General features: G+C 40.5%; 2 long non-coding RNA genes across 2 annotated transcripts in view; both read right to left on the bottom strand.

Moving 5' to 3' along the window:
• Positions 1-26,762, bottom strand: part of LOC112133460 (uncharacterized) — a 154,418-nt gene that overhangs the window by 18,652 nt on the left and 109,004 nt on the right. The window lies entirely within an intron of this gene.
• On the bottom strand, positions 6,008-11,244 carry LOC112133461 (uncharacterized). The gene is made up of 2 exons (XR_002915135.2): positions 11,123-11,244; positions 6,008-8,448 (listed from the first exon to the last, which is right to left on the bottom strand). It is a non-coding gene; the product is annotated as an uncharacterized LOC112133461 (long non-coding RNA).

Raw genomic sequence — 26,762 nt, 5'->3', positions numbered from 1 at the left:
TTCCTCTAGCCATTTTCAAGATTTTCCCTTTATCTTTAACTTCCAGAAGGCTCTGCCTAGGCATGGTTTTCTTTGTGTTTAAGCCACTTGAGCTTAGCTGGGTAAATCTGGACACTTTCTGCTTTTGTCAAAGTTAGGAACTCTTCGCCAGTTTTTCTTCAAATATTTTTTTCAGTCATTATCTCTCCACTCTGTGAGACTCTGGTTACACATATGTTAAATCTTTCGATATTGTTCTTTAGGTTCTCAAGTCTTTTCATTTTCTTCTCTATTTTTTCTCTTTTTTCTTCAGATTGGATAGTTTCTATTGATCTGTCTTTCAATTCATAGGTTCTTTCCTCTGTCATCTCCATATGGCTCTGAATTTCCTTCAATAAGTGTTTTATTTCAGATACTGTTGCTTTGATTCCTTTTTATGGTTTCTATTTATCTGCTGAGTTATCCTATCTTTTCACTAATTTTGAATATGCTTTTCTTCATATCACATAACATATTTATAGTCACGGCTTTAAATCTGTGTTGGCTAAGTCCAACATCTGAGCTGTCTTAAAATCCCTCTTTCTCTTAAGAATGGGTCACATGCTCGTTTCTTTATAAGTCAAGTAATTTTGCTTGTATCTTGAACATTGTAGTGTTAAGTTCTAGATACTCTACATTCTGCTGTATTTTCCCCAACACTGTAAACTTTTTTGTTTTAGCAGGCAATTAACTTAGTTGGATTCCAGCTGTAAACTCTATCACTTGGCTGGCACCTCAAATCTCAGCTCCATTCCTTTGGCTTTAGAAGGGACTTTTAGAGTCTGTTCTGTGCATTCATAAATCAGGTGTTAGCCAGAAATCTGAGCAGAGTTTATACACAGAATTTGTAGCTCTCCCTTTCTGGCTCTCTCCAAGGACATCCTTACTTTCTCATGGCTCTGGTTGCCCTGTCTTCTGGCTCTAGAAGCCAATAAGATTGAGGGTTTCTCCATTATTCTCAGCAAACTAACACAGGAACAGAAAACCAAACATTGCATGTTCTCACTCATAAGTGGAAGTGGAACAGTGAGAACACATGGACACAGGGAGGGGAACATTACACACCGGGGCCTATCGGGGGGTGGATGGCAAGGGGAGGGAGAGCATTAAGACAAGTACCTAAGGCATGTGGGGCTTAAAACCTAGATGACGGCTTGATGGGTGCAGCAAACCACCATGGCACATGTATACCTGTGTAACAAGCCTGAATGTTCTGCACATGTATCCCAGAACTTAAAGTATAATAAATAAATAAATAAATAAATATCCAGTAAATCATGCTATTAAAAAAAAGATCAAGGGTTTCTTTCTGTTTTTAAAATCCTGTATGCTGTTGCTTTTGGATTGCTTTTTGAAAGCAATCTGTGTTCAAAAAAAGGGGAGAGAAGTCTCCCCACACGGTTTCTTTCTTCTAAATGACAATCCAGAATCTGCCCCCAGAATCTACCTTTCCAGTTTTTTCAAATAGTTATATTTTTATTTTGTTTATAGTTTGAGGTTGGTCTGGTAAGAGCTTACTTATCCCTACTCTGAGCAAAACCAGACCATATATTTGCTTTAGGTTTTCAACTTTGTCACTATAGGGTCATTTTCTCATAATTACTTTAACTTTTTTTGGTATCTATATTGTGCCTCCATTCTCATTCCTAACCTTTTTGCTCTTTTTTTTCCTTTAATCAGGCTTACAACTGTTTTTTCTTTTTCTATTTTGTACAACTTTTCAAAGAACTGCTTTTGGAATTTATCTTTTTTTTCCCCTTTTAATTGTTTCCTTATATTACAGCTTGTGTTTTTGTAATTCTGGGAGGAAAACATAAGAAATAATTGTGCATTAACATTTGAGCTGGACCAAGATTTGAAAGGTAAATTTTTCATCTTAATTCATCTATACCAAGGAGACAGAGGGGTGCTTAGGAGTATAGAGAGGCAGCAGGGGAGGAAGAACCCTCCTACCCACTTTCAATGTCTTATTACCATGGACCATTTTATTTGCATCTTAGGACAATTTCCCTGTTGGTTTGAAGCTTGTACACATCTTGCTCTAAAAGGCCTGCTTAACGGCCTTGGTTGAAGCATTGATGACAACAAACTGGAATAATCCAGCTTAACTTTGACATCAAAGAGGAACAAGGACAAAATCAATGAGACTAGAGGAATGAAACTGTTTCTCCAAGATAACACAACTGGGCTAGAACTAAGGCGTTTCCAAGTGGAACCATGCTCAAGGAATGGACATGGAAGTTACATATGTGGCAAAGGTCTCTGCTTAGAATGGAGCTTTCCTCCAAGCCGATACAATACTGTTGCTTGTGACCACTTACAAAACCTGGATATTGTAAAGTGGTGGCAATGAAACCTCAAAAGGGAAGCTTAGCTGCAAGCATCAGTACTGACCAGCTCTTGAGCACTCCAACTCACCAAACCTGGAGAGGGCAGTACAGCAGGAGGAACAAGAGATTCCTGGTGAGGTCATTCGTGTGCCAACTGCTCCTTATTAACAGACATTTGGGGCCCCTCCTCGTCTTGTTTTAAGGAAGATATACTCCCTCAGCTCCAGCCAAACTGACTTGCTGATTATCTCTGGGACACGCCTGAGTGTTCAGGGCACACTGTTCAGGGCAAAGCACAGAAGGGATTCCAAAACATGCTGCAGCCCATGAGCAAAGTGCTTTGCCTTGAGAGCACAAGAAAGTCTAGTCCTTCAAGCAAATGAGGCTAAGTGTACAAACATTAGCTATTTGTGTATGTGCTTTGTCTCCAAGACTTGAAGCTCCATAGAGTAAGGCTCATGCTTTCTTCTGTTTTTTGCTGCCTACAGAACTCAGCATAAAGCATATTTGATAAATATTTCTTCATTGATTTCCATCTTCCATATTTTCCATCTTTTCATCATTCCGTATTTCTTTTTATATTTACTCCCATCTTTCATCTCAACTCCACCATCTATGTTATTCCCACAGACAGAAAACCCCAGTCTTTCAGTTGCAAACTTCAGGGAGAAAACAAGGTTTTCTGAGACTGAGACTGGGTTGTCCAAGATCAAACACTAACTGTGACCACTGTGACATTTGGAAACACTTTGTGGTGGGCAGAACAGTGACCTCCCAAAGTTATTCACATTCTAATTTCTGGAATCTGTGAATATGTTACCTTACATGGCAAAAGGGACTTTGTGGATGTAAGTTAAGGATCTTGAAGTGGAGAGATTACCCTGGATTGTCCAGATAGGCTCAGTGGAATCACAAGTGTCCTTTAAATGTGGAAAAGAGAGGAGAATTAGTGTCAGAGTGAGGCACTGTGAGAAAAACCTGACTGGCCACTGTTGGCTTTCATATGGAAGGGGGCCATGAGCCAGGAAATACGGGCAAACTCTAGAAGTTGAGAATGGAAGGAAACAGGTTCTTCCCTGGAGCCTCTAGAATAAATGCAGCCTGCCAGCATCTTGATTTACGCCATTTAAAGCCCATTTCAGACTTCTGACATCCAGAACTATGAGAAAATATATTTGTGCTGTTTTAAGCTATGAAATCTACAGTAATTTGTTACAGCAGCAATAGGAAATTAATATATAAAATCTAGATGTTTATTTTGTTCCGGAAACTTTTCTGATTTTTCTGAACGGTAAACTCTTGTTGAGACTAATGTTTCGTAAGCCAAAGGACCCTCTGAATATACTACTTAGTTTTCATAACTACATTATTTTCCTCCTTGGTCTGTACATTGGTGCTTAATAACCTGTGGTTGTAAAATCACCTATAGGTGCCATATCTGACACAGGATGTATCAGCATAAAAGCATTAAAGTCAGAGGGTTTAGGTTTCCTTAACAGGCTATTTTTATCTTATTTTATAATTCTTTATATTTATAATTCAGCAATTTGTGCAAGAGTAACAGTCCAACAATTTATTAACTACATGCACCACCACCAATAAAGAAAATGGGTGCTGTCCGATAGGCTCTACCAGTGCATGCCAGATGTAAGTCAGTCCTAATCGCGAATGTCCTAACAATTATATTTCTCCTTGCATACAGACAGAGATATGGTCTAATGAATTAATCCTTGCTGATCAAGATAACCTGACATGCCAACTAGGTTGAAAGAATTCCGTTTGATTATACAATGGTGAGAATGCTGATAAAAACAAAAAATTTAAATTGTACTTTAGTAACTCTATTTCTTTGGACTCTTTGTGTTATTGAATAAATACATTTGCTAATGGCTTCTTGGTGCAACTTTGCCCTATAGTTGTGAAATGCTCATTGGTAGGTAAGTAGGTAGATAGATAGATAGATAGGTAGATAGATAATTCTGGTTAATAAAGGTGGATCTACCTAGCAGGCTGGCTGAATTATCTGGTTTCCCATCATTACTGCAGCCAGTAGCAACCCTTAGCTTTTGCAATATCTTCCACATCTCACTCTTCAGTTAGAATCTATCATATATAGCATGGCTTCATAAAAATCCCTGCCAGAACTTCTACTCAAATATAGTCAAAATAGCTGGGATAGTGAATTCCAGAAGTCTGGACCTGATGTCAAGAGTCTTTAAAGTACAAAAGAGAGAACTAAGCATTGTTGGCAGAAATACACATGTAACTGAAACTGCCATAATGGGAAACTACCTAGAGAAATAATAATCCCCAAGGGAATTAGGTCTCATCTGTCACATTAGGGTTTCATAAATCAACTCAGACAACATAAGTAGGAATCTGATGAGTCATTTAGGAAGTTAAGAACAAAGGGGAACATTTAGGCAATGGTTGGTGCCAATTCAGGGAATACCAGGGGCTACAGACACAGTGGTTGGGAACCCAGTCTCCATGGATGAGAAAAAGCCTGTCAGTGCTTGGGAGAAATCTCTGCACTGCGCCAAATGCTGAGCATGGCAAACATTGCTGTTGGACTTCAGTCTAACCCCTGCCCCCACCAGAAACTCCTTGGGAGCCCTAGTGGCCTTATATTGTCTCTTGGGTATCCAAGACAGGGAGGTGGCTTGTGTGAACCTAAACTTCTCTGACTATGCTACTTTTCCTGAAATGTTTTATCTCTCCTCTAAGTCATTGCAAATAATTAGTAGATGCATAACTGCCGTTACCACCGCCAAAGTCTATTATTACCTGCTCCCATTCAATTTATTCCCCCATCAAAACCAGACATTTTCCCTAATAACAACTCTGATCAAAAGTCATTCTCTTTTTCTAATACCTTTGAAGGATCCTCTCTGTATCTGTAACAAATTCTGAACTCCTTAACCTGGCATCAAGCATCTCTAAGAGTTGTTTCTCATCTTATCAACCATGGATTGCCATGATTTTGCTCCAAGTAAAGGGGATCTTTCTGTTTCCCCTGCATGCTTCCTGTGCTTCTCCACACCTCCATGGAACCCTTTTGCCTTGATTGTCTTTTTCTGTATCTGCATTTTAGAGTCGTTCACGGCCCACTCTAACACCGCCTTCTCCACCATTCTCCTTTCTTCCTCTACATCATTCAGAAGTTGTAGTTCCTACCTTTGAACTCCAATGTCAGCCACATCTCGATGGTATCACTTTCTACAATGGTCCTTTTGCACAGAGTTCACTCAAATTGATAGATTGTCAGAATAGAGGGCTATCTTTGAGGTATTCCTGCATCTCCCACCTAGCAGAGTGCCTTGCTCTTAGGCGCTTAAAAGAGAGTTGCTGCAGAAAATATCCTAAAGTGTTTATTTACTATGCTATCCCACTCTAAAATTATAAACATGCATTTTCATAGGTATTTTAATTCCAGATAAAATAATTTAACCCAAAGTCATAATGTGGGACTTTTCAGAAGATGCATTTGCGAGGTATTCTGGGGAAGGTGAGAATGTTCCTCCATCAATCATACCTTATGGCCCCCGTGTCTTCACTTACAAGCAATAGCCATCCTTGCAAAAAGTCACCACATGACCCCTCAACACACTCCTTACCATCGTAGAAGAAGCTGGCTCCTGGAAAGGTAGCTGAAGCAGACACTGTTAGTTTATTGGCCACCTGTCATTTCTCTCTTCCTTTACTTTTTGTTCAGGTCTTCACCCCTCCTTTACATGACTCAGAGAGCAAATCTTCATTAATCTTAAGTAGCTGTTTCATTTCTCATGTCAGTGATTGGTTCAGAAAGAAGCCTGTTTGGGGGGTTCTAAGAAGCTGTCCTTACTTATTAAAAGAGATGCATAGAAAAGGCAGCCTCTCTTCTGTTGGACATCCTCTAGATGTCCCATAGATCATATAAAGTCCAGATTGTCTATTCTATGGATGTCAACTACTATAAAACTATCAAATCTCATAACTTTAGACTTTACTAATTTGATATTTTCTGTAAGACTGTGGCTGAACTGAATTTCATCTTTTTTCTCAACTTTTATTTTAGACTCGGGGTATATGTGCAGGTTTGTTAAAGGGTATATTGTGTGATGCTGAGGTTTGGAGTACAATTGAACCCATCACCCAGGTAATGAGCTTACTGAGAGTAAACGTCCCAATAGGAAGTTTTTCAAACTTTGTCCCCCTCCTGCCCCCTCCTGTAGTCCCCAGTGTCTGTTTTTCCCATCTTTGTGCTAGTGTGTACCCAGTGTTTACCTCCCACTTGTAAGTGAGAATAAGCAGTATTTGGTTTTCTGTTTCTATGTTATAAATTTCATCTTTGATTAAAAGAATCTTGTAAAACCAATTCACAGTGTACATAGCATTTTAGGAAGCATTGTTAAAAAGTGAGTTACTAAGTAGGATGATGAATAAATGGATGGATGAATGACATTATATTTTGTTCATTCATTAATTTAACTACGAATTGATGAGCCCTCTTCAGCTATGATTACCAAGTCCTATCTGTCATCCTGGAGGAATTGTGAAGAATCACTAAGAGTAAATTACGTCAAAATAACCTTGTTGATTTTAATATGCCTTCTCCCAGAATGATGGATGAGAATAATGCTAAACACAATGAATCTTAATTTTATCAAGGCTTTTGATATATCTTTTAGTGTGACATTTCTTTCAATAATACTTTTTGTACAAAACAGTCTATAATTCAGTTTTCACTAATTAACAACAAGAACAGTCTCAATCCATGACTGAGAGTAGATTTCTTCTCAATAAGTCAAAATTCATGAGATGTAAACTTACCTTTTTGGTAAGTACAGTATAAATAACTAGACAATGTGACAATGATTGATTCTTATTTCTTAAAGGACTAGAAGGGGACAAAGGAGGTAAAATGTAACTGATGAGTTTTACATGAATCATCAGATTTGGTCCATATGTCACAGTAGTTCCCTTCCTCTTCCCAGAAATGCTGTTGGTATTAATTTGGACATTATAAAGCAGCTGAGCTTTGGAAAGTCTGTACATCATAAGAGTCAGCAAATGCACAATACATAATCATCACATGAGTGCAGCCTATCACAGAGTAGCACTCCTGAAAAAATCAAACAGAGGGAGGGAGAGAGTCATGCTGGTGGGTTCATCCCTTGGACATCCTTCTTGATGGGCAACCAGCTAGTTTTAAAAATCTGGGCTCCACCGACTGGCATCAGTTGGTCAGGAGTGATTTCTTCCAATGCTGCTTCCATGACACAAGCAAACAGACACCACTTTTGTTCCACTGTACCCCCACGCCCTGAAACTCACAAATGCCTTGTTGATGGGCTGGCTCCTGGAACTGTACAGCCCCCACAGCTGATTTCCTTTCTGGCAAGATGCCTCCTGGTAAACATCACTGGGTGAGCAAGAGGATGTGTGGGTCCAGAGCACTGATATAGGGCTGTGATTCTGATTATGCCTTTGGTCATTGGTCATCATTGTCTTCAAACTGCATATTATGAACACCAATTGTATTGGGGACTGTTAGGCATGGAGGGGAAGGCTTGTTATTTTCTATTCAGGGAACAGTTATTAGAGTTTACCGTCTTCAGACTTCTATTGCTATATCTTGGGAATGAAAGGAAGAAAGGATGTGGACTGGAATCTTCTGTGTCTGGAAAATAATAAGAAACTTGATTGTGGCTTAGCTGTATCATCACCCCTGCACTCTTGGCTGTTGTTTACAGAACTCAAATTGGAAGATAGGCATATTCCTTATCTTAGGGCAGTTTTCTCAGATGCAGATTCTGAAATGAAGGAGAGAAGTAGAGGAAGATGGATGATGGGCAGGGAAGGGGAAAAAGCCAAGCAGGGGACCGTGGTTTATGAGAAATTTCAGAAAGGGGATGTAGGCCTGATACTGCAGGAGAACTCTGGCGTGTGAATCATGTCTCTGAGTTTTTCCCAAATGAGGCAATGGATCCAAGCTTTCCCTCTCCTTTGCCAGTCATTGGCTAAGGGCTGTGCAGGGAGGATGCAACCTCTTAGGCACTTCTGGTTTTCAGGCTTGCAGACAATGGGGCAGTCCTCTGAGAGAGTCACAAGCGTGAACCTAGAAACAAAATCACAGAGAAGCTAGGGGAAAGGCACACCAACATGGCAAAATGGATCTGAGGGGATGTGAGAAGAGCAGACAAGTAGCCACTACACTACTGGTCAGAGATGCCCATCCTTTAGCCAAAGGTTGTTCTATATAGCTGTCAATGCCTGTCTCAGGAACCTTTCAGATTATGGTTTTGTGAGAGTCAATGCTACAACCTAAATACAGTAGGATTAGTACATACGTAGTGCAAATTATAGTCTATACTTGAAAACTGATGGCCAAAATACTTTAAGGAATCTTGAAAACCGTTAGAATTATTGGCATTTGATTTTGTCATTTTCTCTGCATCCCTGACCCACCAAAGTAGTCTCCTTCACTTGTTTTAGTTTGGCCAATCCTTTATATGCATAAATACATCCTCCTCCAGAAAGCCCTCCATAGTGAGATGGCAGCACTATCACCCGAACTTCTACCATTTAATGGACACTCATGTTATTCATTTTTATATAAATATTAATTTTCCAAACAGACTGCACGATCCTTGAAGACAGGGATTTTGCCTCATCCTTCTTCTTATCCCTCCTCCTCCAGCATCCAACAGGGTGCCCTACAGTCCATCATAGCATGTGAATGAATGCTTAATGATTGACAAGTAGTCAAAGTGAATGTCCATCTAGTGCTTTGTGATCACCTCCATTTTCTTATACTGCTTATGAAAACTGTTGATAAGATACTAATCAAAAACATATTTCATTGAAAAGAGACCATTTGCAATATATGTCACCCTTTCTGTTGAATTTCAGGGACCTTGATGTTACTCAAATTTAGACAAGAATGACCAACTCATTTCAAGATAGCTATAGATATGGATATGTATATAGATATATACACATATACACAGGCACCAGAACGGCAAGAGGTGGTGCATTAGAAAGAACACAGGAGTGGAATTTGGGAGATGCCAATCGCGTATGAGCACTGCTCCCATCTCCTTATGAGGCCTTCCTTAGCCATTTCATTCCTTTGTGCTTCAGCTGAAGGAAATATACTACATGATCTCTAAAGTCTCTTCAACCCCAAAAGTTCTACTAGTTGTGTTTTATTTATTTATGAAGGAGTGGAATCCAAAAAGACAAATATAACCCTTGCTTCAACTCTTGCTTCCTCACTGCACTCAATCAATATGTATTCACAATGTTGTTATGCCACATGTCCAATCTTGAAGTTGACTTATGGTCCACCCAGAGGGAGGAAATATGTGAAAGGACTATTAAGGGATAAGAGAAGGAGCTAACAACAGAAGACATTGTGGAAAGTTATCTATTCATTCATCAAGCATGCGTTTAGAACCTACTACATGAGAAACTGGGTTAGGTCCAGGAGATCTGAAAGAGGCACAGTCCTTGTTTTTATGGAACTCCTAGACTGATACTTAGAACATTTCATTCAATTGGGAGAAAATAGTGGAGGTGATTTTGCTTTTCACTGAGATAAACCCTACCAAAAATATTTCATTATTATTAGCTCTTCTTCCATTCATGTTTTGTGCATCTGACTTTCCTTCTTTCTTTCTTTCTTTCTTTCTTTTCTTTTTTTTGAGATGGAGTCTCGCTTCTTTGCCCAGGCTGGAATGCTGTGGCCCGATCTTGGCTCACTGCAACCTCCACCTCCCGGCTTCAAGCAATTCTCCTGCAGCCTCCCAAGTAGCTGGGATTACAGGCATGTGCCAGCACTCCTGGCTAATTTTTGTATTTTTAGTAGAGACGGGGTTTCACCATGTTGGCCAGGCTGGTCTCAAACTCCTGACCTCAAGTGATCTGCCCGCCTTGGCCTCTCAAAGAGCTGAGATTACAGGTGTGAGCCACCACACCCGGCTGACTTTCCTTCTTTCTAGTATTCTAAAGAGTACTGGACTCTGATCCAGCATCCCTGGTTTCTAGTTTCAGTTCAGCCTCAAACTGTGTGATGTTAGGCAACAAGGCCAACCCCCAATGTTTAGTTACCACCTCTCTTCAAAGAGTACCGAACACTTGTTCCTCATGCCTCAAGCAATTTTTATCAGGACATAAAGGTATTCAGGACAACAAAAAAAGTGTATAAGAACTATATTATATAAGATGATTTTATTAACTCATCAACAATGATGTCATTCACCCATTTGAAGTTGCTTCTTCTCCCTCAAAGGGAAAAATATGAATGTTTAAATTTTTTTATACAGGAATTTATTTTGCAAGTTGCATTTTTCCTTTAGTATACAAGTTTATTTTCTGTATTTTGAAGAACAGTTAATCTAGTTGTTCATCAAGTTGCTGTACAACTTTGTATATTATGTTATCTCATTTCCTTATTCCAACTCAGAAACTATGGAGATCTATTTCTACGGAATGAGGAGGGAGGATATGCTAAGTTTGTTTAATAAAGACTCATGAAAGTTATCCAAAAAAATTTCCCTTCTAGGTCACAAAAGTATGATCTCCTGCAAATAGCTGAATCTAAAAGACCCATCAGATGGTGAGAGAGTCACTGAAAATGCTTACTAAATCAACTCTTACTCTAGAAATCAGGAAAAGAAAGAAGACTTGAAGAAGCTCAGATTTGACAATTCTGACATTTGGAAAATCAATTCAGCAAAGAAAGCTGCTGTCAAAGAATGTGAGCAAGGCCATTTACAATGTAACCACACCTACTAATTCAGCTCTGTATCCATTCACTCTCTCCTTCAACATTCATTGAGCATCAAGCATGTGAAAGTGCTGCACTTGGTGCTGAGCAGGACACCAGGCTCTCACCGAACGCTCTCATCACTGGTGAAATGGTCTATTAGCAAAATCGCAGAGCAGTGGAAAATATTAAAGCAAGATAACACTGAATTGAACAAAGCCACCTTTGAAAGGCAACCTTTTAATATCAGGTTGAATAGCTCTTCCTATTTGCCCATCTGCTAACCTTTAAAAGATTCCTCTCATTGCTGATACTGCCAGTTGCCCCTTGAGCACCCAGCCTGCCTTCAATAGTGCACAAAGGGCATCTTTGTTTTCCTCCCAGTGAACTCAAAGGCCAACCCAGGGAACAGTGAAACACCCAGGATGGAAATGAGGTGTCTCCGTGACAGCAGACTCCTTCTTTTGCCCCATTTATCGAGATCAACATGACTGAGTCACCAGTAGATGAAACCAATGATTGTTTTACTCGACCTTCCCCAGAGTCACCCCCTGAGTCAGTGGGTAAACTGGGGTAAGAACCCAGCCTTGTCCTATGAGGCTGAGCAGGTCTACTATATTTATCCAGGGTCTCATGATTCTTAGTGCTTTTGCTCTGCCCTCTAATTTGCACTGTGCCTGCTATAATATCTAAACGGGAAGTTGCCAGCTAGAATGGTCATTATCCGAGAAATCTATTTAAACATGTTTATAAGGTCAAATGAAGTGGGTGGTGGATAAGCTAGACAGAAAACAACAAAAGCTTTGGCTCAGCATAGCCTATGAGGCTAAAGCTAAAGAGAGAAGTGTTTTCATGTCGAATTTGCACATGGTAGAAAAAGGCAGTCTAAGTATAATTATATATAAATGCAGGAATGAGCAGTCAAAATATTAAAACGACCAAATGATTTCTATTTAAGAAGGTGGACAATGGAATTGACTTATGGCAAGTCAAGGGACTGTCAGTTTGAGGCAGTACGCCAGTAGAGCAGAGCCCAAGATCAAATTTTGGAAATGCTCCTAGTGTATCCCAACCAGTGGGAAGAGCTGGGATGATCAAGAAGGATGCCCAGAATCAACCAAAAATGACCTGGGGGAGACTTCACAATGGAATAGTGAACACTATTGAACAAGAGGGAAATAAGGAGATGAGAAAAACACCTAATATCTCTGGGAGCCCAAGCTGGGATTCTTGTATATTTAAGACTTTGAAGAACAGCTCTCTGTACCAAAGAAATCCACATCTTAGAGTTAGGAGTCAACCATTTCATTATGTGACTGACCTCCAGGCTCTGCCAAGTCATTCTTCAACATCAAAGAGGAGGGAAGAGGGGAAAAGAAACTATTGTCATACGTCACTTAATGGTAGGGATACATTCCTTCTGAAATGAATCATTTGGCAACTTTGTCCTTGTGTGAACATCATAGTGTACTTACACAAACCTAGATGGTATAGCCTACTATACACCTAGGATATAAGGTATAGCCTATTGCTCCTATCCTACAAACCTGTACAGCATGTTACTGTACTCAATATTGTAGGCAATTATAACACAATGGTAAGCATTTTTGAATCTAAACATAGAAAAGGTACAGTAAAAATACAGTATAAAACATTAAAACGGGTACCCTTGTATAGGGCGCTTACCATGATTGGAGCTTGCAGGCCTGGAAGATGTCCTGGGTGAGTGAGTGAGTGAGTGGTGAGTGAATGTGAAGGGCTAGGACATTACTGTATACAACCTTAGACTTTATAAACACTGGACACTTAGGCTACACTAAATTTATTTAAAATTTTTTTCTTTCTTCAATAATAAATTACCCTTAGCTTACTGAAACTTTTTTACTTTATAAACTTTTTAATTTTTTTTTAACTTTTTGACTCTTTTGTAATAACATTTAGCTTAAAACACGAACACATTGTACAGCTGTACAAAAATATTTTCTTTCTTTATATCTTTATAAGCTTTTTTCTATTAAATTTTTTTTCACTTTTTAAACTTTTTTGTTAAAAACTAAGACACAAATGCAAACGTTAGCCTAGGCCTACACAGGGTCAGGATCTTCAATATGACTGTCTTCCACCTCCACATCTTGTCCCACTGGAAGGTCTTCAGAGGCAGTAACACGCATGAAGCTGTTGTCTCCTATGATAACAATGTCTTCTTCTGGAATACCTCCTAAAGGACCTTTCTGAGGCTGCTTTATAGTTGTTTTTTTTAAACAAGTAAAAGGAGTACTCTAAAATAGTGATGAAAAGTATGTATAAGTCAGTAACATTGTTGTTTATTATCATTTTTAAGTATTATGTACATGTACAATGCGTAATAGTTGTGCTAGACTTTCTTTTTCTTTTTTTTTTTTTCTTTTTGAGACAGAGTTTTGCTCTGTCACCCAGGCTGGAGTGTGGTGGCACAGTTGTGGTTCATTGTAGCCTCAAACTTCTGAGCTCAAGTGATCCTCCCATGTCAGTCTCCTGAGTAGCTGGGATTACAGGCACATGACACTATTCCCTACTGGTTTTTTTGTATGAGACCACCGTCCTACATGCGGACCATCATTAGGCAAAACATCATTATGCAGTGCGTGACTGTATCTCCATATTCCTGTTTCTGAGAAACAGGGATATGAGTCAGCGAGGCTTTCGGTGGCAAAAAGAAGTGTAGCATCTGAGAATTCTTCCCACACATTCTGCATGAGCTTGGATGCTAGTTTACAAAGATCGAGCAATTAAATAGATCCTATGCCACTGAAGGAAATCTGGTATGGCTACTGTTGGAAAATTTGATACATGTGTGCATAGAGTCATTAAATCATAGAGAATACTGTTTCTTATTTTATTATGAATTAAATTAATTTAATGACCTCCTTTCCAAACAAAATTTACTTAGAAATGTTATTTCTTCCTGGAACTTGATTTGGTATGGTTTGGGCTAGAACTACATACTGTTTGCCCCTGTGTCTCTTCTATCCTAGCACAAAAGTAAGCTCTTTTTGTTCCTTTCTTTCTGGCTCTACCATCTAGTGAGAAAGTCACTGACATAAGAAAGAAAAGGAGCAAAGAAGGAGTGGGGAGTACTGGGAAAGGAGTTAGGGAAAGTGGGGGCAAGTAGAAAGAAGGAAGGAAGGGAGAAATTACAGAATGGTCAGAGAGAGAGGCAGGGCGAAGATGGATGAAAGCAGCCGTGATATGTTGAAGCAATGGATCTTCCTAGAGTGGTGCTGATCAATACAGCAGCCACCCGCCACGTGTGGCTACTGAACACTTGAAATGTAGCTGGTCTAAATTACAGTGTGCAGTGAGTACAACATACACAGCGGATTTTGAAGATTTTGTACCCAAAAAATTTACAAAGTATCTCTTTAACATTTTATATTGATTACATGTTAAAATAATATTTTGGCTATATAGGGTTAAATAACTACATTATTAAAATTTATTTCACCTGTGTCTTTTTAGGTTCTTAATAGGGCTACTAGAAAAATGAAGATGAGCCATGTGGCTCACGTTATCTTTCTATTACACAGATGCTATTCTTGATCTTATGAGAAATGATAGGATTGCATCCCCTTCTTTCCATCATGTCTACCACACACAACCCCAGAGGTCTCAGCCCAAAAGTCAAGTTCTAACAAAATCATAAGCACTTCAATAGCAATGGCAATGCCTGACATCTCTTTTCTGAGGCAGGCAGCATATACAGCAGCTTCTAGGACTCAGGATTGAAGGCGACATGTAGGGACGTCAGGAAGGGCAGTGTTCAGACACCGCCTTGGGCATTTCTGACTGAGGGCGTGCCCAGCTGTCCCTCCCATCTCTTGACCCCTGCCTCAGGGGATCTTTGCACCTTGGGAGAGTTTTCCTCCCCATAGCCCCTTGTCACAGCATTCTCCCCTCCAGCCTCCAGCTACCCTTTTAAGAAATGACCTTTTTTCTTTTTTCCCAATCATAGGTACTTTCAGTCTAGTTTTGGGTTAATCACGAACATATTTTACAATTCAGAGAACACAGTACAGTACATCAGAGGAACATGGGCCCAGCCTAGAGTAGGTTTAGGTAACTATGAACCTTTGATGATTTTACAGCAAAGCTCAGGATAATGGGAGGCTCTAGGCAGAAAGGAAATAGAGAAAGAGGAAGGAGGTAGAAATGTAGAGCAGATGCAACTCAAAGACTTTTGGAAGGAGGTGGGCAACTTTCAACTCATTGCTAAGATTTATTGAGTGTGTCCTCCCTCTTGAATGTCCCTATATGCCACAAACAGCTGGAGGCTGTCCCTAGTGGTGCTGCTACCACAGGTTCATCTTCCCTGTTTTTAGGGTGCCCAGACTCACAGCAGAACTCAAATAGATTTGGAATGTGAATATGAATGTTGGAATGGAAGTTCTTCACAGCTACTGGAGAAGTAGCACAAGTCATATGCCTCACCGAGGATAGGGCAGGAGCCTCATGTTGTTCTGGAAGAACTACTCATCAGCCAGAATGCCCATCCTTTGCACTGGGCACCTTCTACCCATATGGTGCCTCTCATGTGGAAGCAGTGAAGGCTTGGTTTGAAAAAAAAAAAAACACTTCATGTTATCCCAAAGTACAGCCAACTCATCCGAGAGTTCAGATGAGCCAACGATTTATGTTGCAACTTAACTATTTCCACTGCAACACAGATAATTCCATATCTGAGCTTAACTTTAGCAAGGCTATATTATCTCCTGGAGTGGCTGGGCCAGATAGAGGAGGATGACTCTAGATTGCTTAGCTTGCATATCAAGGACGTACTCCTCTCTGAGCCCTTTGCTATCTCTAAGAATTGGCTAGCCCAGAAAGAGGCAGTCTCTCCCCAGGCAGAAAGGGTTTTTAAGATGCAAAAAACATAATATAGAGAAAATAACATATATAATGTAGATATATACCCACTCACACACAGTACACTGGTGCACAGTGGGGTTTGATGGAAGCTTGGTCTACGTGACTGGCCTGAATACATGTATGCGTATGGAGGAATGATGAATAGGGAAAGGAGGGAGTCTCCAACTATTAACAATTCCCACGTTGCTCTTTAGGAGAGAGTGGGGAACACCCAAACAGTGATGTTTAGCAACTGTCTGCCCACTGAGCTCTTCTTTATCTTCTATGGGAAAGGCTAACTTGAAAATAAACACTTTTGAGTTAGTTTGTTTGTTTCTAACATTGTTGACTGTTCCCTCAAAAATGTAGACTGGCTAAAAATATAAATAGATTTAATCAGGTTTGAGATATATTCAGATGGATCCATCCATAGCAAGATGTTCATTTCCAGAGGTGTTGAGGACACCATCCCTGCCTTTAGTTTGCCGTGATATTGGGGCAGACCAGCTGGTCACCTGGCCCTCTTTCTCACAGACTTTAACATTGTTGGGAGGTGTAATGTGTCCCGCTAAAAGCCAGCACCTTCTGCAAACAGAGTTCGTACCCACAAAATGTGAGCAGAAGTTTTGTGGGTGGGCCTTACAGAAGGGCAGACCTAGCAGGCCTACATCATTTCCCTCTTTGCTCTTCCCAGATTTTCCCAGGTACCTTGGCCTTGGTATCTGTAAGCCACTGAGGCAAAATCATTAGCCATTGATCTCTGGACTTTTGGAAAGGTGAGAAAAATTAAAACACTAATTCACATAATCCACTGTTTGGGGCTTTTGTTACTTGTAGCTGAACACATTTCCTGATACAGATCAGGGAGATTGTCCGTGCTTTTCATAAACATCTCTGCGGCCATGACTAGTGACAAAATACCGACTTATTTCTCTAGCAATTTGCTGGACCAAATGAAAATTTGACTCTGCATCTTAGAAAAAAAGCAAAATGAACTACCTTTGTCTGTGATCTTCCTTCATGTCTTTAAAGTAACCCATTACACTCTTCTTATTTTGATTGTTACTTACATTGAATTTTATTTAACAGGAATAACATTGGTCATGAAAATCACACAACAATTTCTTTTTTCTTTTTCTTTTTCTTTTTTTCTTTTTTTTTTTTTTTTTGATTTGGAGTCTCGCTCTGTCACCCAGGCTGGAGTGTAGTGGTGCGATCTCGGCTCACTGCAACCTCTGCTTCCTGAGTTCAAATGATTCTCCTGCTTCAGCATCCCGAGTAGCTGGGACTACAGGCACCCACCACCACGACTGGCTAATTTTTTGTATTTTTAATAGAGACAGAGTTTTGCCATGTTGCCCAGGCTGGTTTCGAATTCCCGAGCTCAGGCATCTGCCTGCCTCGGCCTCCCAAAGTACTGGGATTACAGGCATGAGCCACTGCACTCAGCCAACAATTTCTTACATAAATCCAGGCATAAGGAAAACCTTCAGATGTCTATGGTTTTAGAAAATATAAAGTACCTATCCTTATAAAACCATATAAGTTATTTCAACATCAATTGGGGCTCAAAATGGGCCACTGCAATGGGCTATTTCAGGAAATATCTCTTGCCAAATTAACTTTCAGAAAGATTCTAGGCCAAAAGGCTATGTGTAGCTAATGTGGGAACAACCAAGACCACCATTTATCCCATCAACCAGCTGGACTACTCAGCCTGGATGGTCAGCTGAGGGCAATGAAACCCACCTGTGTCCTTTAGGGCCCCTATAAATCAACCTCAGGTAGAATCACTCCTTAATGCAAAGGTCTCCAATAGAGATCAACTTCTTCCCTCCTCCTGGGCAGTTGAGGTCTTTCTTATTAGCATGTTCACAAACAATTTCAAGGTACTTCTGAAAACGATGTCACGCAATTTAGAGAGGTATTAAATTCATCTCCCCAGAAACTGAACAAGATTTGATTCCAGGTCTAACTCTAAAATGAAGGAAAATAATTTTAACCTTACATTTAGCCATCTACAGGGCATCTCAGCAATGGAAATGAATAAATTTTCCACTAAATTTACCACATGTAGAAAATTCAACCACTTCTTCTTTCTCTAAACTGTCTTCAAAGACCCAACACCACTTTTCCTCGCCTAATTGCTATTATGAGGCAATAAATCTCTCTTGTATGGAAATAATACAAATATAACTGCACGGCATATGTAGGCCATGTGTTCTAGCAAATCCATTAAAAATGTTTCATTTGTGTTTTGATGAAAGGCACAACAGTCTTCCAAGGACACTAATCATTAATTCTGGAAACATAGGATTAATATGTGATTTAGCTCAGTACTGGAATAGTTAGTAAATATCTATCTAAGAAACATTCATTTAACAGCTATTTAGTGAGCAGCTACAATGCTAGAATTTGTATCTTCCCTGGCTAGAGTGGCATTTGTGTGTAATAATGTGAGTGATATCCAAATGGCATTTAAAAAAATGTGTCATAGTTAAGGTTTCCTAAAATAAAATACTTAAGAAAAATTATCCTACCAAGAAGGATATTTTATAACAAAAAAAGAACAATCCATTATTTTCCCTTTTACAATGTCTGTGAGATTTTCACTAAGGCTTGTTAAGCTGGAGATAATAAATACCCACCGCAACTAGCTTAAGCAAATGTGTGCATCTCAGGCCAGGAAGTTTAACTGGGCCTCACAAAGAATTAGACTAGAAACTGTAAAGCTGTCAGAACCCGTCAGTTTCCCCATCTCTCTAGGAGCTCACAGCTTCTTGTTTCTGCTTTCGCCTGCACATCTGCCTCCTATTTTTTCTTTCCTGATTACGCCTCTCTGCTCCTCCAGGCACATGACTACCAAAGGCCCAATTTTGCATTACAGTCTGGCTCAAAACTTCAGCAAGATCTGGCCAATATCTTAGATTCCTGATTCTGGATTCTGAGTAAAAAAGATTTGATTGGTTCAGCCTGGGCTGGATGTCCACCAGAGGTCCAACCAGCTTTGAGTGTGAGGGAGAAGTTACACCATAAAGATGGCACAGGAGCCCACCCTAAGGATGGGGAGAGGAGACATTCTCAGAGGATGAGGTGTGCAGGCACCTCCAAGTTTTTTCTTCACTTAAACTGAACAGAAAACATTTTTAGTTGTGAGCTTTAATATAAAGAGAACAATCTAGTCCTAAACCTCACTCAACTTTGCAGAAAATCTATCAGTGCAAATGCATTTATCTCTCCTAGTTGGAAGCAAAGTTGCAGTTCATTCTGAGTCCTGCTTGGTCCTCTAAGGCAAACTAGCATCAATGAGCATGACAGGAGTATCTGGCTTTTTCTTTTTAAGGATGTATTGGTCTTAGCTGCATTCAATTTAATTCCATGTGCTTTCTATCTGGAAGTCCCTTTGTGTATTTCTAAAGTTCTTCAGCCTGATTTCACTCCTAAGACACATCACCCCACATAGTTATGGGTGCCTTTGACACAATTTAGATGATTGCCTTGCCTTGGAAATCTGTCACTGCTGCCATAATATCACATAATCCTAGAAACATTGTCTCAATTCAAGTCAAAACCAAGCACATCTAAATCTTCCTACCTTCCGCTGTTCAGGTCAGCAATCTACATCTATTTCCTGTTTTCCAGTAACATTTTTTGAAATCAACTTGCTCCTTCTCCCAACACCTTTCCTGTGGCTGATTTAAGAAACTCTCATATTGGTGATGTAGCAACATAATTTCACTTGAAGCCTTCTTCTTCCTATTTAGGAAATCATTTTACCTTTACTTTGAAGGTAAAATCAAACTTTTACCCTCAATGCTCCAATTCTTACAAACTAACCTAATTTAAAAATTACAAAGCTGATGAATATTTAAAAGATACGTGGACACAGTTTATTAAATATAGCTTCCCTCCTGGACATGAAAAAAATGATTTAACTCTTCTATTCTCATCAGACAGTATTTTTCAGACTAGGTCAATATGTGTCCACTCTAAAGAATTGACTTCACTTAGGATTTCAGTTTTTCTGAGAGGAGATAATAACCTTCTCAGAATAAAATTGAGTTTGCATATGTTTATTAAAAATACTATTTCTCTAGACAGTTTTTTCAAAACACACCCACAAAGATGATCTTATTTTATCCTTATTACAATTTTATGAATGAAGCAATACTAAGGGGAAAATGTTATCTATCCCATTTTAAAGATGAGCAAACCAAGATCTGAAATAAATAACTCTGTGACTTGGTCACAACCTTCCAAAAAGCCTTGCCCTGATCTGTAGGATGAAGGCATCAAACCATGAGCTCCCTAACAACCCATTCAGCAATAATATTTCATTTTTAATTAATCAAATTAAAATAAAATGTTGTCAGCAAAAGTCATAGTCTGGCAATAAGGCTGAGGCTAAGAAGTTAGACTCTTCTTTCGGGTTCTTCGACAAGGAGTAGGGAAACATCATGAGATCGAACAAAAATAGGCTGTTACAACTCAAGAGTATGAAATTGCTGAATTAGAGGTTCCATGTCTAAGATTATGACAATACCCAGAGTGAATTATAGAAGACAGTGTAAATAATTCTAAACGTGAAGCTCAACTTCCATTGGCAGAGTCTTAGCAACAAGTGGAATATTTGAAGCAGAACAAAAAAAAAAGTTTATCTTTCAAGCTGTAAAATGATCATGTTGAAAAATTCCATCCGTTTTGCAGCCAACTGACCCAAATAAAGTTACAAATGCAGGTGGACAAGGAGCAATTTTTCAAAATGAAAAGGTTTTTATACAAGAAATGTAGTTTTCACAAAGATCCTCTTTGGATCATGGCTTGTTGCCTGTGCCAGATTTAGCTAACATGTCAGAAGCAAAAGTCTCTAAGCTCAGCATGGAACTGTTGAAACTTTGCCCTAAAGTGTATGCTTAAGCTACAGAGGGTGCTTACCCTCAGGGACACTGAGGTCCAAGCACTCAGAGACATTGAGCCTCTCAGTTCAGGAAACCTGTCACCAGATAACTCACTCTCCTAGACCAGCTGTGAACGTGGCATTGCTTGGCAGGATCTTTAACCACCATTAAATAAAAACCTTGCACCAAGGTTTTAGAGCTGCCCACAGGAGCGGCTCTACCTCAAATCAACACTTGCAATTTAAAGGATCTGCCCTTGTGATTTTTTTATTTTGGGCTTACAATTGAGATGACTATTTCTTTTCTACCTATGGTGTCTTTTTTAAAAAGTAGCTTTACTTTATTTCATTTGAAGTAATTTTATACATTATAAAATTCACCCATTTAAAGTATAATATAAAATTAAATGTTTTTTTAGTATGTTCAGAGTTATACAACCATCACCATCATCTATTATTAGAACATTTTCATCACCCCCCAAAGAAATGTACCATTAATAATCACTCTCCATCCCCACCAATCACAGCCCTAAGCAACTACTAATCTACTTTCTGTCTCTATAGATTTGCTTATTCTGGACATTTCATAGAAATAGAACCATATAACATAAGGTCTTTTGTGACTGGCTTTTAAAATTAGCATAATGTTTTCAAGGTTTCTCCATCTTGTAGCATAGATCAGTACTTCATTACTTTTTATTGCCAAATAATATTCCATGGCACAGTATATCACATCTTGTTTATCCACCCATCACTTGGCGGCCATTTGGGTTGTTTCGACTTTAGGGCTAGTATGAATAATGCTGCTATGAATGTTCACATACAAGGCTTTGTGTGGATATACCTTTTCATCTATCTTGGGTAGACATCTCTGAGTAGAATTTCTGGGTTATGTGGTAAATCTGCGATTATCATTTTGAGGACCTGCCAGGCTGTTTTCCACGCCACCCGCACTGTTTTATCTTCCCATCAGTGATATATGAAGGCTCCAATTTCTCCACATCCTTGAAAACACTTGTCACTGTCTGTATTGCCCATGAGATGTTAATACAAATGGCAGGTCTTGACCAGTTGCTTCTTCATCACAGTTTCAGTAGATCTGGAAGATGACCATTCATCTCTTTGATGTCCTCTCTTTGGGAGATTTTAAAGTGCCGGTTTTTTACACTCAAGGCAGATAACCCCAAACATACCTGGAAAAAATAGTCTGTCATTTTTGCATGATGTGATAATATTTCATTTCATCCATGTAGCCAGGTTTTAACCACTTACTACTTTCTTGGTCTCCTCTCTAGAGTCCCAGGATTCATAGATCCAAGTGCAGAGGTAATAGCAGATAGTTCAGCCATAAGAAATTCAGACTTCTCCAAAGTGGCAATTAACACAGGAACTCAGGATGTCATAACTACTTATCATTTTGATAATAATACTACCTGGTAATTATTTATTTTTAACCAGGATGTAATCCAAAGACTGTAAAGCCTCATTTCTCAAAATGATGTCTATGAGCCACCTGCATCAGAATCACCTGGGTGAGGGAGTGGCTTGCTAATTATCAAGACACCCTGCCCACGTCAAAGCCACCATATTGGAACGTCTAGGAATGGAATAAAGGAATATGCATGTATAATGAGGGACAAGGTGAGTGTGCTGTGCTGTGACACACAAGAATCTCTGCTGTCAAGCCTGAAGTATTTGTCTGAGCCTTTGCTGAAGAAAAGAGTGGGAGAGCTCAGCGATGTATGCCCCAGAGGTTGCTTACATGCATATCCCAGCTACGGCAGTAAGGGAGGCCAATTAGGGAAACAGCCTAGCAAGGAAGAAACAATAATTTTGTAGAGAATAGGCAGCAGTTCTCCTACTCTCCTAGAGGCAAGAACCCTGAACTTATTTGAAATGGGTCAGGGTATACACACCAGGCCTCGTTTAAGGTGTGAACCTGTTGTGCTCATTACATTGAGCTGAGCCCCTACAAGAACTGTGGCTCTTTGGGTGAATGAAAATGAAAGATCCACCATGTGACACTGGGACCTGGGTGGAGAAGCCAAGGGGAGGACCGAGATGCTGGCTGATTCTACCCGGCAGGGTTGGGAAGAACCATGAGTTTTGTCCCCCCAGCTTAGCTCCTCTGAGGCCATGAAGGCAAAGGCAGGTACTGCAGTGCTGACCACCTCTGACTTGGTGAACCCCAAGGGATGGTATTAGGTGGCTCCTCCTGGAGAGGGAACTCTGGGAAGGGCCACAGTTGGGGGCAGAAGCCAGCTGGGCAGCTGTTTCCAAGAGGGCAAAGTCTCCAAAGCCCAGAGCCAACAGTGGTGGCAGCAGCAATAGGAGGATGGTTATTTCTCATGTTGAAGAAGGAGGAAATTCCTTTCTCTGAATCCCACCTAAGTGATCAAAATCCCATCCCAGCAGCTGCAGCCGAGGGTGGGTTCTGAGTCCCCAGAGGGAAGAGGAGCCAGCGAGGCAACTCTGAGCTAAAATCCCACAGATGGACCGCACTGTAGCTCAGAAAGGTAAGTCCTCAAAGGATCCTAAATGGACAGAGTCAAGAGTTGGAAGCCTGGATTGAAACAAAGGAAGCAGATCCCGGTGATGACTATGACCCCTAATTGGTGTGCACCTCCTTCCATCGGCAGGGAGGCGAGGCCGCAGAGTGAGGGCTAAGAGTACAGCCAGGGTGGAGAGATTAAGCCTGGAGGTGCCGCTGGGGCTGGTCTCTGTCAGGGGCTTGCTTGGGAAGAGAGACACTCGGGACTGAGTTTTTCCCAGGCTTGGCATTTTCTACCCAAGGTGTGAGTCTGAGCCTTTCCAGTTCTCTCTGGAAGGAGCTGGAAAAGACACCTGAGGGGCAGGAAAGGAGTTCTCAAACTGTTGATCGCTAGGGTTGTGAATCACAGAAGAGCCAGCTTGGGTGACTGCCTGCCTTTTGAATGCTCCACCGGGGTTGGGGGTGTAAATCTAGTGAGTTTATTATTTGCAAGATCTTGAACACTCTCAGTACATAATGAACACACACACTCAGACGCCCACCTATAAACACACACACACCAGTAATCAGATACCACAAACCACATAGATTGCCAAAGCTCCTCTAGAGAGAAGAGTTGATACTGATCCCTTTGAATCAGACCTGAGAGGATCATTTTTCAGCAAGAGACAAAGGGAGGAAGGCTGCATTGTCTCAGCAATGCTGGTGAGGGTTCAGATACCAAAACTATCTGGGCTGGAAACCTCGAGCGATCAGGTTCCCTAACCAAACTCGAAGTATTTCCTGGTCTGAGCTGGCCCTAAAATGCCAGAAGTGCCCTGGAGCTCCTGGCATTTTGGTATTTCCAGCAATTAGTGGTGTTGAAAAATCCGTAGGGGGAAAAGAAAACGTAGGCAGTGATTTCATGAAAGGAAAAACAAACAAACAAATGCCTACACAAGGGTGAGAAGGTAAGCCATATTTTTACTTTAATTTGAGGAAAATGTTCAATTCTACGTTTTGTCTGCTCCAGATCGCTTGCTGGTATGTGGGACAATGACGGGAAGACTGGCGTCTGTCGAGCCAAGTTGTGGATCTAAGTTTTATCCTCTGTCAATTAGGTATTTCAAGTTTTCAGACAGACTTAAAGTCATTAGTTGGGAATCTTAATGCAAGCAGAGGCTTTCAAAGAGGCCTCTTCCTTGTGCTGCTGAGAAGGCTGAGCGAGGACACACTCAGGCGGTGACCAAGTGCTGATAACTGGAGAGGGGTGAATTTATGAAGTGAGCAGCTCATCAAAAACACAAGTCGCTCAGAATTCATCGAAGCAGGTGCGAAATGACCAGGTTTCAACAGCTGAGGTAGGATGATACTTTGTAATAAGAGAAGCCATTTCTGGGACAGGGTCGAGTGAGACCAAGATTAATCAGGGCAGGCTGCGATGAGGCCAGCGTGCCGGAGCTGGGTTAACCCACGCGGAGATGACAAGCCAGCAGCTCAGCAAGGAATGCAGGCAGAGGGCAGCCACGGGAGGCCCACGCGGACCCCAAGGGCCTCGGGAATGGCTAAAACAGAGTCGCAACCCAGCATCAGGAGGCAACACGTGCAATGTGTAGCACACTGCAGGCTTTCATTGTATTCCATAAATGAAATATTTATATATGATCGATTTATTAATATATTTATGTTTTCCATTGAAAATACAGTTTTCAACATTTTGCAAACCAAAAATATCAGCAGACATGGAGGAGACTTTACTAATGATTTTCTGCCTCTTTCTTTCAAACGCTTGAAAAGTCAGTAATGATCCTGTTTGTCTCCTGTTTCAAATTTTTGGTTTCCTTAAAAGGCATTCAGAATGAAATGCAGACTCCTCTTCCTCTTCTTCCTCCTCCTCCTCCTCTTCTTCTTCCTCTTCCTCTTCCTCTTCTTCCTCTTCTTCCTCTCCTTCCTCTCCTTCTTCTCCTTCTCCTTCTCCTTCTCCTTCTTCTTCTTTTTTAGAAGTGCACCTACCCAACAAGGCAGGTGAATTTTATTGATTGTACTTTTTGGAGTTGATTTAAAAAAACAAAAAACATTATCTTAGGGTACACGTTCTCGGGCCAAGAGCTTGGCAAATAGGACAGCCTTTCCCAGGGTCTGCCAACACCAGAGCAGCTCGGAAATGTCTGCATCTTTAAAAGAAGGGATGCACGCATGCCACAGCCGGCCCCATGAGAGGGGCACTTGGCCAAGAAGTCCCCCTGCAGAGCCACACTCTAGAGAAAAGACATCACTGAGTTGAGTGAATGTGAGTGCCAGCCTCCAGCACTGTTGAGATTGTTTGCGTTGTGTTTTTAATAAAGAGAAATGGTGTGAAATTCTATGGAGGAAAGAAAATTTTACAGGTTAACTCAACTTGGGTGGTGTTCCTGAAGACCAGACATTCAAAGCAGTGCTGTTTTATTCTTTATGTTTTTCTTTGACTCTGCTTTGAGAGGTCAGAGTGTCAGACAATACCAGCTACATAATTTGCAGATCCCAGTGAAAAATGAAAATGCAAGTCTCCTTGTTCAAAAATTATTAAAATTTTTGGCCAGGCATGGTGGCTTACACCTGTAATCCCAGCACTTTGGCCAAGGCAGGTGGATCACCTGAAGTCAGGAGTTCTAGACCAGCCTGGACAACATGGTGAAATCCTGTCTCTACTAAAACTACAAGAAAACTAGCCAGGTGTATTGGCACATGCCTGTAATCCCAGCTACTCCGGAGGGTGAGGCAGGAGAATCACTTGAACCCAGGAGCTGCAGGTTGAGTGGGCTGAGATTGCAGCATTGTACCCCAGCCTAGGCAACAAGAGCAAAACTCCGTCTCAAAAAAAAAAAAATTATTAAGACTTTTAACATGGCAACAACAGGGCATCTGCCAAGAGTGGGGCTCTTTGGAGCTTCACCTCCTGGCTTCAGGGATGCCTCTACCCTCAAATACAAAGTCTACAGGCTATGAGGCCCCTACTTCTTCCTCCGACAAGGCAGTGCTGTGCAGGTAACTCTTTGAGCTCTGCCATCTTGCTGGAGGTTCCTCTCTTTAGTCTTTGCCAGACCAGTCAAGGAAACTGTCAGTTCTCACTGCAAAAGCTGCAAGGCTAGGGCAGCTTACTGAGCAGAGGCCATAGAAAAGACCAGGTTTTTTAGATTTTATTTCCTAAAAATAACATTTGTCATGGGATCTTTTTCTGACTATAAAAATAATACATGTTTATTGAAGAAACACACAAAAAAAAGCAGAAAGAAAACAAATCACCAATAATTCCACCTCAAGGACATAACAGCTGGTCACATACTGTTATATATCCTTATTTTTTCTACACATGTTTTATATATATGTGTATACATATAAATTTTCCCAAACGGGATTATACTATATGATATT

The sequence above is a fragment of the Pongo abelii genome, chromosome 4, assembly GCF_028885655.2.
Source record: "Pongo abelii isolate AG06213 chromosome 4, NHGRI_mPonAbe1-v2.0_pri, whole genome shotgun sequence".
In the NCBI taxonomy this organism is placed as follows: domain Eukaryota; kingdom Metazoa; phylum Chordata; class Mammalia; order Primates; family Hominidae; genus Pongo; species Pongo abelii.
Note: the sequence above shows the minus strand (reverse complement) of the source record. Positions and strands in the feature narration are given on the sequence as shown.